The 16,987-nt window shown below is 39.3% G+C and overlaps 1 protein-coding gene and 1 long non-coding RNA gene across 2 annotated transcripts in view; one reads left to right on the top strand and one right to left on the bottom strand.

Moving 5' to 3' along the window:
• Nucleotides 1–16,987, bottom strand: part of LOC110946484 (butyrophilin subfamily 2 member A2-like) — a 417,600-nt gene that overhangs the window by 125,754 nt on the left and 274,859 nt on the right. The gene's annotated exons all lie outside the window — the stretch shown is intronic.
• LOC127532354 (uncharacterized) lies at nucleotides 1,237–3,884 on the top strand. The gene is made up of 5 exons (XR_007939736.1): nucleotides 1,237–1,733; nucleotides 2,529–2,594; nucleotides 2,996–3,061; nucleotides 3,451–3,516; nucleotides 3,815–3,884. It is a non-coding gene; the product is annotated as an uncharacterized LOC127532354 (long non-coding RNA).

Genomic DNA, 16,987 nt, shown 5'->3' with positions numbered 1-16,987 from the left:
TACAATACCTGTAGTGACAGAAGGCACCAGATCAGCTAATGACCATCATTCACTGATGGCACAAAAATGGTCACATATGCAACCATTTTGGTCACAAACATCATATGTCTCCATAGGACGATCCCCCAAAAGTGCCTCAAGAATCCATGAAACAAACGCTTCCTCTGGGCGCTGCAAATGGCACTACCGGAATAATAGATCCATTAAGGAACCAATTTATAAACAGTTCTTGGACTTGATAGTCGATTACTTAGCGCAAAAAGTCAAATGTAAGAATTTGCTGCAATTCCGAGTCTTTTCCATGATCATACTTGAATATATTTGGGTTCTGGACTGTTAGTCAGACAGAACATTTTACAAGATTCTAACTTATCATCTGGAATCTTTTGACAGACATTTCTCTGTTTTCTGAGACCAAATAATCAATTGATAATAAAAATAAGAGTTATTCCAGCACTTTTAGTACTTTAAAAACACACGAAGTATGTGAAGAGACTCTTAAACTGGTGATGGAGCTTTTAAGAGCCAGAGAGAACCATTCTGTTCCTGAGAGTCTTTTGGCATATTGGCATCAAGTTTGGTGGTTTGATCGAAGCTCTGCTGACCCTGCCATGTGCAATAGTCTTGAGATGATAATAGCATCATATAAGTGTAACAAAAAGTATTTCTTGGCACAAACTTCTTGTGAAATCCTGTTGTTCAGGTGGTTCTGTGATCCTGGAGAGTCCAGTCCATCCTGTGATGCAGGGAGATAACGTGACTCTGAGCTGTAGGACGAAGCAGACGTCCTCCAACTTCATCGCTGAGTTCTACAAAGATGGTTTCTCCATCGGAAAAACTTCAACAGGAATCATTTCGAGTCTGAATCTTTCCAGATTTGGTGATGGATTCTACAGGTGCAACATCTCTGGTGTTGGAGAATCACCAGAGAGCTGGTTGTCCGTCGTCTCTGAAGGTGAAATCTTCCAGTGTTTCAAAATAAATCCATGAAAGATCTGTCAACATCTCCCACCTGACCTCCTCACAATCAGCTGGTTCTTCATCGACAGTTCTGGTAAAAACTGAAACTAAGTCAATTTTACATCCACTCCAGGTGTCACAGTCTAAAGACCAAATCTGGTTTTGGTTTAGTATTCCCAATTTTCTCTATAACCAACTCTGTGCATCAGTATTATGGGATGTGTCATCATTTGAACACTTTAATGTCTTCAACATAGAATCATAGAAACAATCCTTGGTACCCTGGCTCTGTTTGTTTTCTGATAATTCACCCGAGAGAACTTTAAAAAGTGCATTCTGGATCAACTTTAATAGCTCATATCAACAGGTTGATAGGTGGTTGATCAGAACAAGTTAGAGACAACAAAAGGTCTCATGACGTTGTTGAACAAAAAAGAAAAATCAGTTGATTCTGAGGGAGTCAGGTGGGAACTTTTTTCACATTTGGTTGTCTTCATAAGGAATAGCCCCAATAAACACAGATAAAGTTCCATATTGCATACTTCATACAGATATTACACTTCATGAAAAGTATTTTACAGTGCTATGATCATGTCTAATGGCTGCTCGTATCTTTCCAGAAGCCTCTCCTCATCATAACCCCCTTTGGCTCTTTCTGCTGCTCAGCTTCGGAGGCAGCGTTTTGTTGGTGCTTCTGATGTTCGGATTTCTTCTATGTCAGACATATCGACCAGCCGCCAGAGGCCAAACAGAAAGCGCCGCTTTGACTCAAGGTTTGCTGAGAGTTGGTTCTTTGTTTCAGAATTTGGTTTTGGCATCGATAGGAGGAAGCACCAAAGCGGATTTTCGTCGTTGTTGTTATTTTGTTTTATACAGTGTCATCTGTCCACTCCTACTCTTCTCCACAAACAGATGACGAACACTGGTTGGTGATCTAACACAGTCCTGAGTGACTTAGCCAACATTCAGTTTTATTATTTTGTTCACCCTTTAATGCCCCACAAGAGTTTGGCTACTTGCTAACAAGGCTCTTAACAGTTAGGAAGTACTTCATTTTATGACCTCTCAACCATTTTATACCTTATCTGCACTCTCAGCTCTCAGATTGTCCTAAGCCAATTTTGGCCACTTTTGCAAAGACGGATGAGGGTGAAATTGCAGATGTTAAGGTTGACTGAGACCAACACAGGCTCAGTGTGGCCAAAGGTGCATCTACTAAATAGTGACTTGAGGGAAGTTAATATTTATACAAATAATTTTTTTAGGGTTTATATTTTTGTATTATTTGCCACTGCTTTGTAAAAATCTATCTTTGTTTTACAAATATTGTTTAAAAAAACATGTTTTATTGATCAGTGTTGAAAACCAATTTAAGGTTAGAAGGTTTTTTGTATTTTTTATGTATTTTGTGGAAATTTTCCCATGTGTTCTTTTAATGCACCATTTAGTCTGTGCAGATGCATGTTCAAGCTCATAAATCAATGCTATGGAAGTAAAAGAAGCTTCCACAGACTTCAGAACCAGAAAAAATTATGTTTTCGTCTCTCTACTTTTACTTGTGTCTCCAGAATCCAGTTCAGCTGAACCAATGCAAACAACGTATGCCACCGTCACAAAACCCAGGGACGTAAAAGGTAATTTAATAAACACTCAGAGACACAGAAACTGGTGTAGAAGTCTGGTTAAAGACAAAAGATAGCAGCACTACAGCCTTTAGAGAGACATCACTTTGCAGCCAGACAAAAGTGAAACCACCAATCTGCTATCGTTCATTCATGTCTAAACTACACACTGTATATTTCTGATGCTTTTTGTCAGAGTATTTTTTTAAATACTTGTCAAAAATTAATATTTTTTTTCATTTCTGTATATCTATATTGTCAGAATTGTCACGTGATCTTTCAGTCCACCATTTAATCTGTGCATATGCGTTCAAGCTGATAAATCAATGTTATTTATGTAAAAGAAGCTGTCACAGCCTTCAGAACCAGAAAAATCTCATGTTTTGTCTCCTTACTTTCACTTGTGTCTGCAGAATCCGGTGCAGGTGAACAAACAAACACAACATATGTCACCGTCACAAGACCCACGGGCGTACAAGGTAATTTAATCAACACTCAGAGAAACAGAAACTGGTGTACAAGTGTGGTTAAAGACAAAAGATAGCAGCACTAAAGCCTTTAGAGAGACATCGCTTTGCAGAAGGTAAAACCACTGATCTGCTCTAGTTGATTCATTTCTAAACTAGACAGCATACGTTTCTGATGGTTTTTGTTTAAGTATTTTTTAAAATACTTGTCAAAAATGTACACTTTTTTATTATTGCATGTCTATTTTGTGGAAATTGCCCTGTGTGTTCTTTAAATGCACCAATTAAACCCTGTATATGCATGTTCAAACTGATAAATCAGTGTTATGTATGTAAAAAAAGCTGCCATGGACTTCAAAACCAAAATATCTTATGTTTTGTCTGTCTACTTGTGTCTGCAGAATCCAATGCAGCTGAACAAACAAACACAACGTATGCCACCGTCACAAGACCCAGGGAGGTGAAAGGTAATTTAACCGACACTCAGAGAAACAGAAACTGGTGTAGAAGTCTGGTTTATGACAAAAGATAGCAGCAAAAAAGCCTTTAAAGAGACGTCACTTTGCAGACAGACAAAGGTGAAACCACAGATCTGCTATAGTTCATTCATTTTTCATTTCATTTTTTTTTCAAATCCACCACTTAATCTGTGCATATGCATGTTCAAGCTGATAAATCAATGTTATGTGTGTAAAAGAAGCTGCTACAGACTATAGAACCAAAATATCTGATGTTTCATCTCTCTACTTTTACTTGCATCTCCAGAATCCAGTTCAGCTGAACCAATACACACAACATATGCCACGGTGGCAAAAGGTAATTTAATCAACACTCAGAGACACAGAAACTGGTGTAGAAGTCTGGTTTATGACAAAAGATAGCAGCAAAAAAGCCTTTAAAGAGACGTCACTTTGCAGACAGACAAAGGTGAAACCACAGATCTGCTATAGTTCATTCATTTTTTTTCATTTCATTTTTTTTTCAAATCCACCACTTAATCTGTGCATATGCATGTTCAAGCTGATAAATCAATGTTATGTGTGTAAAAGAAGCTGCTACAGACTATAGAACCAAAATATCTGATGTTTCATCTCTCTACTTTTACTTGTGTCTCCAGAATCCAGTTCAGCTGAACCAATACACACAACATATGCCACCGTGGCAAAAGGTAATTTAATCAACACTCAGAGACACAGAAACTGGTGTAGAAGTGTAGTTAAAGACAAAAGATAGCAGCACTAAAGCCTCTAAAGAGACATCACTCTGCAGCCAGACAAAGGTGAAACCACTGACCTGCTATTCTGGCGTTCATTCATTTCTAAACTCGACAGCGTATGTTTCAGATGCTGTGCTTCTTTTTTGGCATTTCAGATACAAACCACGCGGTAAACCCACAGACAGAGGCAGGAAGTTCACCGTGTAGCAGCTCGAGGTTGTTTCCGAGTCAAGCTGCCACCGTTACAATAATAAAAGTCAATGCCTGCGTTCGATTTATTTTTATCAGGGTGTCGAGTTTGCAGATGTGCTGTCGTAAATTTGGACTTATATGTCCTCGCAGATGCATATAACACTATTATAGATGTATGACAATAAAAAAGCCAAGTAGAAGCCAAGTAGAAGAAATATAAAGTTTGTCTTAAGATGCAAACACTGTGGGCTCACTTTTCACTGTAGTATCAAAATAATGAAAGGCTTGCACCTTAACAGCACAACCAAGACTAGAAATAGAGAGAACTTTAAGTGGAAACACCAAGAAACTGAGTTGAATTTAGTCTGATTGTTTATTTTACTAAACCGGAATCAGTTTGAGTTTTTACTAAAAGTTTAAAATTGTTAATTCTTTCTTGAATGTGTCTCCAAAACAGAGCCGGAAGCACCCAGCTACTCTGCATCCTGGATTGACATGAGACACTTTTATCATACGATTGATTAGGCAAGAACAAAGCACCATCTCCTTGTTTTTTCTCTTCATTCTGCTGTGAAGGGAAATGATGGAATAAGCATAATTTCAGGAGGTTTCTGTACAGTTACTACAGGTTTTGTACATTTGTGTGAAGACTCACTATGTTGATGGATAATTGATGACAGTGTGTGGCTTTGTTTGAAATGAAAAAGAACAAAAACTTCAGTCTCCTCACAGCAGCAGTGAGTATTTTCAGAAGCGGCACTTCAATAATGAAACCACTCATTTCTATGTCTGCTCACTGTGAATATACTCACTGTGGTCACGGTATGTGACAAATGTTGAAGCAATATTGACCTATAAAGTCAAAAATCACCAGCATGAACTGTAATGAGATGGCATATGTTATGAATTGGAGCTACATTAAAATAAAGAAAACTTCAAATTAAGTTGTGTTATTGAATATTGTGTATTGCATTTTAATGAAATTACAGTCATTATATATATTCATAGTTTATACAGTATCAGATAATGTATAAAAATGCCCCTCCTACCTGCTGTATTACCGATATATGTATACATCTTCATGTTGAGATATTGATTATAACAAGAAACAGTCAATCCATGGAAATATACATGTACTGATGAAGAGAAGTAGAGTGCTGCCATCTAGTGGCCCATAGGTAGACATCATGTACATTTACTAGATACAGCTCTGTGAAAAGTTAAAGGAAAGACGTACCTAAATGAGTGCAGAATCAAAATGAATGCAGCTATTTCCACTCATTTCCACTGGATGGCGCAGTTATACTCTCAGAAATAGATAAAAATACCAAGCAGCTCCAGGTGGTTCTGGTTTTATACCAAGGAAAAGCTCTGAATGATCCTGAAAGAGGGTTCTGCAACAAAAGATTGCTGGTGATTCCGCAGGAAGAGTGACTAAAGTGAGATCTGCATTTAGATCCACACCGATCAGCCACAACATTCCGACCACTGACAGGTGAAGTGAAGAATATCGATCATCTTGTGATAATGCGACATTCTGCTGGGAAACCTTGAGTCCTCACATTCATGTGGATGTTTGACTGTCAGGCCGGCTGCTGCCAGGTCCAGATAGTGCCCTCCCCCTCCCCTCTTTCCACTCTATCTCCCTGTAGGACCTTCAAGCAGCCTGAGGCAGCAACAGGTGTGTCTCATTCACCATAATCAGCCGTTCCAGGGACAGGTGGACTTCAGCCAATCAACCTCCACTCCACCTGCAATATAACCAGACGCTACCCACCTCTCAGTGCTGGATTGTGATTCTGTCAGTAAACTGGTCACAGCTTGTTAAACCAGCCATTCTTCTCCAGTGTTCTGTATTAAGTTTCTAACCTCCTTCTACTGCAGTTTTGGATCCATGGTTCCTGGTTGTCCATCCTAAGGAGACAAGTATACTCCCTGTGCCGTCCGTCCTCACCTGGTGTCTCTTCTCCACCACCTGTCGCTGCCTCCATTGCCCCCCACTCTGGTGCAGAACCTGCTGCTGTAAACTGGTCCTGAGCGTCTTGTGTTTCGTTGTGAGTTAGTCTAGCTTTCTGCTCTAGAGTAGGATAAGTTTCCGAGTGTTCAGTCTTAAGTTTCATAGTGTTAATTCCACTTTTTGCGATTAAATTTAGTGTTTATCTTCTTGCCTAAGTGTTCCCTAAAGTGAGTTGATCTTGCATTGTTCCCCCTGGCCTCTAGGAGTAGCTGTGAGTTGAGTTAGTTTCCAGTTCTGTTTCCTGTAGTTCACTATGCCATTTTTTTGTGGTCTTTTGTTCTGTAAATAAACTTTGTGTTGCATTCAGTCAGTGGTGTCATTAGGCTTATTTTAGGGGGGCTGAAGACTCCCTAAAATAGGCTTAAGCCCCCCTAAATAGTTTTATGTTCATTTATTATTATTATTATATTTACAAGAAAGTGCCAACAAATTCAATTTAATGTGACCAGAATATGAGTTTAAATACATAATCACATAACCAGTCTTTTTTTTAACTTAGATACGATCTTAAATCTTAGTTTCTCTTCACTTCATAGTGGAAGGTAGAGAGTCTGAGTCAGTGCGTCGTTATCCAGTCCATTCCACTTGTTCATATAGAGCACACCAACGTCACTGAAATCCAGTCCACGTTTTCCCTGCAACCTAGGCTACACTGAGTACGTGCAGCATATTATACGGTTAGCAGAGCACACAGAAGCTACTAAAGCAGCGTATATGGAGAAGAACAAGGATGGATATCCGAAATTTTTTCAAGAGAGTAAGTATTCATCACTGCTGATTAGGGCTGGCCCGAATACCAGTTTCTGGGCTCCGGATATTTGGCCCTGATTAATGACAAATATCCGAATATTCTGTCCGCTTCGTAACGTCCGCCTGGGGGAGGGACGAAGCTCTAAAAGAACGCTGCTACTTAGCTAGCTAGTTAGTCTGAAATGCACTGTGAAGGTTCTGGTTGTTTATAGAGTTAGATCTGCACTCTTTTAAAAAAAAATATATATATATACTATCTTTGTCACAAGGTGAGGGAGGGGGGAATACGAGCACAAAGCACAGGCACACAGGAAACAGGTGTTAACTAAGGTTTATTGTAAAAAGAAAAGGGAAGCCGAAGCAACTAAAACTCTATACAAAAACAATCCACAAAACAAGGCTCCAAACTAAATCTGGATAACTACATAAAACAGGCCATGACATGGGCAAAACCTAAACTGAAAAAAGGGGCTTCACTTACAAATGACAAGAATGATGATGATGATGATGATGATAATAATAATACACTAATAATAATCACTCCACCACCCCTATTGACCCGGAGGACTCAGGGCAGAGGAGCAGAGAGAGTGAGAGGGGAGAAACTTCTGGAAAGGTGAGTCTAAAGGATTTCACAGCATAGAGTCATTTGTGATGCAGACAGTCTTGGATTTTTATGGAACTTGATATGCATATTAAACATGAAACATTTCAGTCCAGATGCACCATATAAGATGTATTTAACTTGAGCTTTTATTTAGGAGAGTAATTGTTGGAAAGTGGAGACAGCCAAGAGAGAGAGCTTTATAAGCCAAATTAACCCGGCCCAAATATTTTCAAGAATACCTTAATATAACTGTAATTTAAGTAATGAAGTAATATTTTCCAGGGCTTGAAATTACAACCATTTTAGTCGCATATGTGCCCTGAATGTAATCTGTGCAACTTCAAAAATATTTGGGAGTAAGCAATTATTGTGTTGTGAGCAAAAGTCATGGCATTAGCCTCTTTGTTGATCAGTTATTAAGTCAGTTCATTGTGTAATGTATCTTGAAGGGTCAGGTAGAAGGATATGATCAACAGGCAAGGTCAAGGCAGGGAGAGCAATGGGACCCAGAGATGGATCTCGAGGCAGAGGAAGATCGAGATATTCCAGAGAGAGAAGGAGAGCAAACAGACCAAGAGATGGATACTGCTGAAGCAGCTGCAGCATCTCACTGCACTGCAGGGTTTGATTTAGGTGACAAAGACACAGGGCCCGGACAGGTAAAGCTGAAAGGCTACCCACAAGATAGTTTTGGTAGGCAGAGGTGAGCATTTCACCACAGCTGGTTTGAAAAGCACAGATGGTTAGAATATTCAGTCAATCAGAATACAGCTTTCTGTTTCCCATGTAGAGTGTTTGGCAAAAACGTTAAACAGGATAGTTTGGTTAGTAGTGGTTGCAAGAACTGGAAGAAAGCTTTAATCATCTTTGGCAAACATGGAACTGCACAAACACATAAGGACAGTGTTGTTGCATGGAAAAGCTACCAGGCAACTAGAAAATAGGGAGATGTTGCACAGATGATAGCATCTGCAAATGTGAGTGAGATAGTAGAGAGAAGAGAATATCTCAGGCGAATTGTTGCGGTCACTTCTATGTTAGGGAGACAGGGACTCCCTTTTCGTGGTCATGATGAAGGAAAAGACAGCACAAACAGAGGGAATTTTCTTGCATGCATGGAGCTTTTGAAGGAATTTGATCCTTTTCTTAAAAAACACAACACCCCATCAAATGCTCAGTATATCTCAGCAGCCTCCCAGAATGAGATGATTGACTGTTGTGCCCAGGAAGTGACAAGTGTCATTGTATCTGAAATGACAAAGTCCAAAATCTATGCCATTATGGCAGATGAGGCAAGAGATGTCAAATCAGAGCAGTTTGCTCTTTGTGTCAGGTATGTGTCAGACGGGGCAGTGAAGGAACGTTTCCGAGCACTTGCAGAGATGAAATCATTTGATGCCCAGTCCATTGCAAATGAGCTGCAGCAGCAGATTCAAGACAATGGTCTTGCGGAGCTTAAGTGTGTAGCACAAACATATGATGGTGCAGCTGTCATGAGTGGGATCACTGGAGGTGTACAAGCACATTTTAGAAGGCTCCATCCTGAAGCTATCTACGTGCATTGTTATGCTCATGAACTTAACCTGGTGTTGTGCCATACTTGCAAGGCCATCCCAGAGGCTGTGGAGCTTTTCAGCTTGTTGGAGTGTGTGTACTCTTTCTTCAGCACCTCCCTAGTGAATCATCATAGGTTCATGGAGGCTCAGACAAGGCTAGGATTGACAACAATTGAACTTGTGCAACTTTCAAACACTCGCTGGGCATGTCAGTTGCGGTCAATCAGTGCAGTTCTTGACACATTGTCTGCCATTTTGGAGTGCCTTTCTGCTTTTAGATCCCCCATAGCTGTTGGTCTCAGAGCAAAACTCTACAAGTTCTCAACAGTCTATGGACTACTGATGTTTCAGTCTCTTCTGTCTATAACTGAAGGACTCCACAAGCTCCTTCAGAAAGAGACTAGACCTGGCAGAAGCTTTGATCTGCAAACAAGCAGTGTGTGACACACGTGGAGCCAAATGCACAGATGCATTTGAAACAGAGCTTTACGAGAGAACCAAAGCCTTGTGCCACACCCACAGTATCCCTGAACAAGGTGCCAGGACAAGGCATAAACAGAGGAAAATGGACGATTTTGTGCTGGAGACAACTGCAGGTGCATGCACTGAACTGACCAACTCAGACACATTGAAAAGAGAGTTACTTTTCCCTTGTGTGGATAGGATGGTTGGTGAGCTTGAGCAAAGATTTTGCAGTGTAGATGCAGGGCTACTAAAAGGCATCCAGGCATGCAATCCTAAATCAGAGAACTTCTTGAGTGAATCACACTTGAATGAACTTGCAAAGCACTACAGCATTGACATGAAAACAGAGGAGGTTCTGGTGGCCAGAAGCTTTCTTTCTCGGAAAACAGAGGCTGGATGTTCACCTAAAGACATGTTGTCTGTGCACAACCTCCTTGACTCAGACATGTTTCCCTCTCTGAAGGCAACAATCCAAGTTGCCCTAACAGTGCCTGTAAGCAGCTGCTCATGTGAAAGATCCTTTAGTGCACTGTCGACTGCACTCCTGGCTACGCCAAACAATGGGTCAGAAACGACTTCACAGTCTTGCAGTCATGTCAATTGAAAAACAGGCACTTCAGCACGTAAATCACAATAGAGTGATAGACTCCTTTGCCACCCTTAAAAATCTTAAAAATTTTTGGATGCTTCCACCGTCGAAGTAACTGCCAGTTGTAGCCATGTTATTTTAAAATGCTGTACGTTGTGAGTACACACTGCTCTTTTTTTGCATACAGATTTGAATAATATGTGTGGGCTCTGAATAAATAAGAAGCATTAGTTAAATACGGCACTGTAACTATGTAGATTTCTTTCTTTTTGTTGTTATTTATGCTGTAAACATACAGGACGTCCTGTGTTGTTGTGTTTATTGTTGTACTGTATTAAAATGCAATGGTGGCCTAAAACATCTATACAGAAACCATCTTTGAATAAATCTAAATCTGTTCAAGAAGTGGAAAGGCAATTTCTCAGTTTTTGTTAGCTGTTTGTGAAATTAAATGTTTGCTCACATCCTGTGCATCTCCTGGGGGCTAAGCCCCCCCCTGTCCTTAAAACCTAGTTACGCCCCTGCATTCAGTGTCTGTCTGGTCCTTTCCTCCACCTGAGCTGCTCCACCATTCGTAACATTGACATGTACCACCTATGTAAATGCTGCAGGTCAAGCAACCCCCTACACCCCATGGCAACATCAGTACTTGATGCCAGTTTCCATCCTCAGCAGGATAATGCTCCCCAACACACCACAAACTGCTCAGGAGTGGACCGAGGAACATGACAGAGCTAAGATGTTCACCCAGGCTCCACACTCCCCAGATCTTAGTGAGCATCTGTGGGATATTCCAGGATAAGCCTGATCTAGGTAGGTCCTACTCTGTAACCCACAGAACTCACTGCCACCATCCTGGTGACACAGGACATCCCCAGAGGTCCTTAGTCTATGCCCCACTGGGTCAGAGGAGTTCTAGCAGCATAAAGGGACCACCAATATTAGGCAGAATGTTATGCTGGATTGGTGTAATTTAATTGTGATCATTTTCTGGAGATTTAAAGTAGGAAACAGAGAAAAAACTGACTTTCCACTGTGTGAGTGCTGTTTTATTTACACATTGAAGCTAAATGATACAGAAGGTGTTAAAAAGTTGTCATGTTTCTCTGCTTTCATGTAGATAAATCTTTTTGTGACTCTTTGAATGTAAATATACCACTTTTTTCTGAATTGTTTGATCCTCCCAGATGTGAATGAAAGTGTGAAGAAGAAGAAGACGGAGTGAAAGACTGTAAATAGGTGAGAATGAATCAGGTAATGAGACATCTGGAGGCTGATTCTCACATTTCATCCACAATCATGTTGTCTGCATCTCTGTTTATTTACAAGCTGTTGTTCTGAAGCAGCTGCTGTTAAACTCTGAACAAATGAACATCTTCAGGAGAATTTGATCTTTTCTGTTTATTTTCTTCTACTTCAAACTTTGACCACAACCTCCACAGACTTTCTGCAGAACCACAACATCTCTGCTGCTGTTAACAGACTCTGACTGTGTGTTTGCTTTTCTATAAACCAGATGAGGACATTCTACATGAATACAGACACACTCTGATAAAAACAGACTCATTTTCTATGATTTCCTGGTTTTAATGGCAGTAAAAACATCTGGACTCTGTTTAACTTGGTGTTATTCTGAATGAAGCCTGCAGGGGGCAGAGTAGGACTGAAATCAGACACAAAGACACAAGAAAAAGAACAAATCCAGATGCTGATCACATATTTAGCAGGTTTTCTCCATGTTTCTGTAAATATTTCCTGTAACTGATAATAAATGATGGGATCAGATGTGAACTTAAAACAAGGATCAGTTTTCCATGAATTCTAGATGGAAGCAGAAGAACAACAAGCTGACACTGCAGAGAGAGAAACAAAAACAGTTCAAGTCTAAAGAAAAACTCCGTTAAGTGGCAAAAAAGATTTATTTAATGAAATACAAGATTACTGAAGAAAAACTGAAGACATTCGACTCATGAAATTTGAAGAACAGCAAAAGGAGGTGAAGCTAAAAACTGACTTTAACCTGTAGAAGACGTTTTGTTCTGATTGTTTTAATGTTGTACATATTTCTGGTCTTCTCTGTTGTATCTTCTGTTCATTACAACTTTGATAAAACAACAAACCTAATGAGTTTTCCACAGAACTGAACATGGTTTAATTAGGTAAAAATACAAAATGGACATATGAAAACATCCATCCATCCATTCTCTATACACCGCTTTATCCTCACTAGGGTCATGGGGGGTGCTGGAGTCTATCTCAGCTGACTCGGGCGAAGGCAGGGGACACCCTGGACAGGTCGCATTTGAAAACAAGTTTTTCAAAATAAAAAGCAAAAATGATTAAAAAAATAATGTTGAAATTGATATTTATACAAAAAAACAAAACAACAACAAAGGCTCACTTTGATGAATGCAGAAACAAAAAATGATGTTTCACGTGTTTATTCACAACAGTCTGAAGATCTCATCATTGTTGCTGATGAGCTTCATCTGCAGTTTGTCTGCAGACCTCCATTTCTTCATGTCCCACCACTTCAGATCAACATCATCAGGATGTTTGATGGAGCAGTATGGGCGTCGTATCTGTGAATGCAGAAAATGCAACTGTCACAGATTTACAATCACAATTAAAATGAGAAAGAAGTTTTAAAAAGCCAAAATGTAACAAAGTGAAAAGTTCAGACTCACACAGAGAATCTCTCCAGCCCAAAGTTTTAATGACTCATCAAACATCAATACGTCGGGTTCTTTGTTGTTAATCTGTAGTTTTAACTTCCAGCCTTTCAGCTCCATCTCCTGCAGGAGGAATATTAGACACCAAAGGCAGAAAAACTAAATAATCTTCAGTGTGTGTTTCATACATCATGTTCAATAAAATTATCTTTACATGTTGACCTACAGACAAAATACACTCTGATGTTAACAGCATTAGCTGTTATTTAATGAACCATTTAGAATATCTGTGGATATATTTGATCTTCATATTGATATAAAACTTATTGTACATGTTTACACAGTATTCAGAAGGTTCATCTACATGTAAACAACATTACCTCAGAGGAAATGTTCTTGAGACGGATGTAGCGGCCGTATTCACTGACTTCTTCTACAGTTATGGGTCCTGCCAACTTCAGCTGAGAGACAACATACAGGTCAGTTATTCAGGTGTGTGGAGGCAGGTTTCACTGACAGAGTGGGGACCCCCATCTGTTTATACAGTCACATTACAGGGACATGGCTAATAAAATCTGATCTATGAAAGAACCTAAATTAATGATTTCTGTGTTTCAGTGATTCCTTCCAGGTTGAGTTCAGATTAAATGTCTAATAGTCTGATAATAAGTCTGATATTTCTATGAACATTAAACCTGCTGCTCAGTAACACATTAACACAGGAGGAATGTGATCACATTAAACTTTGCTGCAGTCAAACTTGACTTCAGTCTCACTTATTAAATGTTTAAATGAGTTTTTATGGATATCTGAAGTTGCCTTGTTCCCAACAACAAATCAGTTTCATCTGAAAAGAGACAGAAGAGAGATGACAGCAGATAAACCTCCTGGTTCATGTTCTGGAGTTCTGTCTTCAGGTTTACAACAGTCTTCATCCACTTCTGCTTCTCATCCTGGAGCTTCTCTAACTGGAGACAGAATAAAAAGACAGTTTATGTATTGAAGCACAGATACACATGACATGATTGGTGGAAAGATTCCTTCTTCTGATTGGTTGGAGACTCATTAAAAGCATGTTCATGTAACATAGCTGAGTTCTGCTTAAATCTCTGTTTCTGTAGCTTTAGATGGTGACTTCTTCTGTGTGTTTGTCACATTATTTGACTTCCAGACTGATGGATGTTGATGTTTCTTTAGTGGTTTATAGCAGAAAGTAACAGTGAACCAAACTGGACTGTTGAAGTTTATTCTGTGTTCAAGATCATTTAGATTTATGCTCAAATGTAACTCAGTTCATAGACACCAGTCAGTTTCAGTGTTAATAGTTTCCATTAATTTAACATTTTGATCTGATTATATAAAAAGTTAACAGCATTGCATTAATCTGACAAACAGTGAACTGTTTAACATTCCTTGCTAGAATTCTGTACCTTAGCTAAGGTTCTTGAAAGGCTGGTGAGTGATCAAATCAAGAAGTTCTTGACTTTAAACGGAATCTTATCTCCTCATCAGTCTGGCTTTAGGAAGCAGCACAGTACAGTAACTGCATCAACGAAAGTTTTAAATCATGCTGTGGAACTACTGTGCAGCACTCTTCATTGATGCGTCTAAGGCTTTTGATACCATTGACCATGATATTTTATGTCGGAGGCTGTCAGATGTAGGCCTATCAGATCAAGCTGTTGGCTGGTTCTCAAATTATCTAACCAATCGTAAGCAATGTGTGCAGCTCTGTGGTCTGTCGTCCAGCTTTCTTGGCATTACAAAAGGTGTGCCACAAGGTTCTGTCTTAGGGCCCAGTCTTTCCACTATTTATGTTGACAATGTGAATCAAAACATAAATGCGTCTGTTCATCATTATGCTTTTGATACAATGATTTACTGTTGTGCGAACACTGTTGCCCTTGTGTTTGAATATCTTCAGTCAGCATTTGACATCATTCAGTCATATCTGTTAAAACTTGAACTAGTGTTAAATGTTGACAAAACAAATGCCATGTTGTTTTCCGGTAATAAAAGAAGGTGCCAGAAGTTCTCCATAGTAATACAACCGCACAATTTGCCCCTGCTGAGTTTGTGACCTTTTACAAATACCTCAGCATCACAAAGGTAACAAATCCTGTTTTTCTTGTAGTGCCAGGAAGTGGATTGCTGCTGCCACCTTCTTGCCTGTTGTTGTTTATAAAGATATTGTTCACATAAATGCCCCAACCCACTCTCTCAAACTGTTGCATGCTGCTTATCGTGGAGCATTTAGATTTATAACAGACTGTCAACCTCTCATACATCACTGCACTTTGTACTCCTTGGTTAACTGGTCAGCACTGTCCATGAGCAGACTTCTCCACTGATGTCATTTCATTTACAAATCCATCCTTGGTCTGCTGCCCACGTATTTATCCGCTTTCATGTCATGTAAACAGTTCAGTCATAGTCTACGTTCCCAGGACTTCATTACTTTCACCGTCCCCACAGTCCACACAGAGCTCAGCAAGACGGCTTTTTCTTACTGTGCTCCCTCAACCTGGAACTCACTACAGCAGAGTTTGAAGCTGCCCATCTTGATTCCCTTGGATGACTTCAAACGTCTTTTAAACACTATGGAAATATTATCTTTTAGGACTTGTTCTTGTTCTTAGCGTTTTTACATTTTAATTTTGTTGCTTGCCGCTTTGCGCATTCATTTCATTGTCTATTTTATGTTTTGTCATGACCTTGTCTGTCTGGAACTCAGTGTTATGTTGTATTGTTATATTGTCTAGTACAGGCCCTTTAGTGTTTATGTTCAGTGACTTAATGGTGTCTTGTGTTATTTAAGCACAGGTCTTTCTTGAGAATGAGACTGTGTCTCAGTGAGACTGCCAGTATAAATAAAGGCAAAATAAAAAAATAAAAAGAAACAAACTTTACATCACAGTGAGTTCAGCAGACATATCAGTTATGTGATTGAAAAAGGTTTTGATGGGGACATTCACCTCTTCCTGTTGATTCTTCTCATCGCTCCCAGTAGGGTCAGAGTTGGTATCAAAGTTCATTTCATCCAGCTGCAAATACAGAAACACATGCTCTGTTTTAGTTTCTGATTTTAAAGAAGAATATTCACTTTAGAAGGAACTGATTTCAAACTTGTTCCACTTTGCCTGAGAACTAGTATCATTTTTTCCCCAAACATGAAAATAAAAAAATCAGAATTAGAGATCACAGTGGAACTTAAACTGAATCTGAAAACAGCTGTTTGTTGTCTTGTTCTTCTGGATATTTGAAGTTGTTTTGTTCTCAACAACAGACCAGAATTATATGAAAAGAGAAGAGAGATGAGAGCAGATCAATGATGTGAGAGAAAACATGAACCTCCTGGATCATGTTCTGGATCACTGTCTTCAGTTTTCCTTCAGTCTCCATCAACTTCAGCTTCTCATCCAACAAAGTTTTCTTGGTAACCATCAACTGCAAACAAGAGAGAGATAAAACAGTACATTTATCTGAACACATCTGTCCATGACATTAATGTGTGACTTCTGATTGGTTGGAGACTCATTAAAAGCATGTTCATGTAACATAGCTGAGTTCTGCTTAAATCTCTGTTTCTGTAGCTTTAGATGGTGAGGAAGTTCTCCTCTGAACCAGCTGCTTGGAACATTCACTTTATCATCTTATTTTAATTCAGGTAACTCTGTCTCTCAACAATCATGTTCATATTTAACTAAACTACATGTTTGATTCTCACTAATATGTTTCTAATCAACATCTTTTCTTTTATTTCTTGTCAACCTGGTAACAGAGAAAATTGAAGAAAGTTTTCAAACATGTTTTGAAAGGTTCATATTTTAACCCAAATTTACATACAACCATTAACTTCTTTTTACTGCTTCTC

The sequence above is a fragment of the Acanthochromis polyacanthus genome, chromosome 23, assembly GCF_021347895.1.
Source record: "Acanthochromis polyacanthus isolate Apoly-LR-REF ecotype Palm Island chromosome 23, KAUST_Apoly_ChrSc, whole genome shotgun sequence".
NCBI classification, from domain to species: Eukaryota; Metazoa; Chordata; class Actinopteri; family Pomacentridae; genus Acanthochromis; species Acanthochromis polyacanthus.
This window is presented reverse-complemented; position numbering and strand designations above follow the sequence as displayed.